Raw genomic sequence first — 2353 nt, forward strand, 5'->3', positions numbered from 1 at the left:
AACAATGCACTTTGGGGTGGGAATTGTGGTGCTTTTGGGAGTTGTTCTGTACAAAGATTCCTGGAGGGATCTGCAAGCTGGGTGGGGGTTGCATCCCTTGGCAGTGTTGCATTCATGACTGGATTCCATCTGGATTCCCAGCTCCAAAGATTCCCTGATTCCCTGGAAACACTGATTTCATAAAGTTCTGCTTCCAGTGCAAACCCTTAGAAATGAGATTTGTGAATCCCAGTTTGGGGGGGCTTACTGCACGCTGGGAAACTGAGGGCTTGGAGGAATAATTGGATTTCACTCCTGGTTTCCCATCACAGAAGCAAAACCATCCAAGAATAGAGTGGTGCTTTCTGGTTGGGCGAGTGCCCATCTCCCAGCTCCAGCTTTGCACTCACAGAAATCTGATTTCCCTTCTGCGCTGTCCTGTGCACTGGGAAAATGGGGATATAGGCAAAGGAGTTCCCAAGCTGTCTTCTTCAGTGAATTCTGGGAACTTTTTATTTTTAGATTAGCAAAATAGGTTAATTTTAAGAGTTGCTAATTGCTCAGCAGCTTTTATTGATAATTTTTTAATTTCTCAACTGTTTTGACTACCAGGCTTTTCCATTCCTCTGCTGTTTGAAGTGATTTTATAAGATATCTACTTAGGTGATTATTATGAGCTAATAGATATTATGAACTATTCACAATTCAGATTTCAGGACTTGCAGATTGAATTTGAATTAGGTGATGAAAGATTTCCACCATGTAAGGATAATTTCAAGGGGGGGGGAAGAAATAAACCTAAACCCATCAATGAGATATTAATTGCAAATTATTAACTCAGATTTAATCAAAAAGGATTTTTTTAAATATAGGAATTAGAAAGTATATTAATCTAGTTTTTAAAACTGTTTTATGGAAATGAATACAGAAATATGTTCTCAATGGGAAATTGTAATGTTTCAAGAATACTGCGTTGAGAGAGTAATGAATACATTAGGAAAGAGTAATTGCATATTTGAAAGGAATTATCCAACTAATCATAAAATTCCTGTTGGAAAGAGTGATTAGGAAGTGTTTGGATTCAAGTACAGAAATTGCAAACTGGCAGCAAAGGTCAGAACCCCCTGTAATATTTGGAATATTTGACTGGTGGGTGACACTTAGGATTCCATAAATAACTTTTGGGAGTTCTGGTGTTTACAGATGAAAGGGAAGGACCCATTTCCTTCTGTGTGGCACAGCCTGGGAGCTGAACTGGAAAGGTGAGGGAGGGATGAACTGGCAATTTCCTTGGGAAAATGTCAGTGGGCAGCCCAGGCTGTGCCGTGCCCTATTTCCAGCTCAGATCCTGCTTTCCTGTGCAATTGCCTCTGAGATGGAGCTAATGTCCAGCCCTGATTGCAGTGAGGGCCTGGCACGGTTCTGCTCCCTGGCACAGGACCAGGCTCTCCTGGAGCTCTCAGGGCAGCTGCTCCCAGCCCTTCCATGGAACTGGGCTGGCATTTGGGAAAATTGTGAGATTTTCTGCCCTAATGGCTTAACTGCCTGCTGGTGGGTGCTGTGATGGGCAGCTAAATAACCTGGAATTTTGGTCCAATGGCTATTTTTAGAACAGGTTCTCTGTGTGTTCCCCTTGTGCATGGCTCATCTGCACGTGCTCCCTAAAACATTTCCGTGTCCTTCCCTCTGCCAAAGTGTGGGACTGGAAATGAGGAGTTTAAACACTGGGGTCAGGCCAGCTGAAAGAAAAGGAGGTGCAAAAAAAGGCAGGGAGAGCAAAGGGGTCCCACCCCACTGAGAAAAAGAGCATTGATTTTTAATTTAATTTTTTTGGTGACGTTCGGCCGCTTCTCCATGAGCGGATCACCCAGGAGAGGATCAGAAGATGGAACTCAGCAGTGTCCATTACAGTGCTCACAGAATAGATTTTCCTGCACAGTTTGACCCAGGAGCAAGCTGCAGGTGAAGCTCAGGAATCCCAGGAGCTGGCTGGGGTCACATTCACCTGGCTCTCACCTACAGCTCCAATATGGCCCAAACCAACCCATTTTTTTAGCACTTTTGGAATGAAGACTTCTAATTCAATTTCCTCTTCGAGGAGTCGAGTTGGTGTTCACCAGAACTGCAGTGTGCCCTGCATTAATGCCTGCTAATTGGGGCTGATGAGAGGATTAGTTTGTAATCCAGCGTGGCTCTGTGATGCCAGCCCTGGTGCATGAGGAGCCCTGCCAGCTGACACTGCTGCTCCTGCTGCCAGCCTCTGGGAAACACTGCAGTTCCAGGACACCAGCCTTGGAGAGCACAACTCAACATTCAGGGGATGTAGCAGAGGGCTAAATGAACGCAGTGCATTAATTGTGGTGGCAGGACTGTC

The sequence above is a fragment of the Passer montanus genome, unplaced genomic scaffold (assembly GCF_014805655.1).
Source record: "Passer montanus isolate IOZ18808 unplaced genomic scaffold, ASM1480565v1 scaffold9, whole genome shotgun sequence".
NCBI lineage: Eukaryota > Metazoa > Chordata > Aves > Passeriformes > Passeridae > Passer > Passer montanus.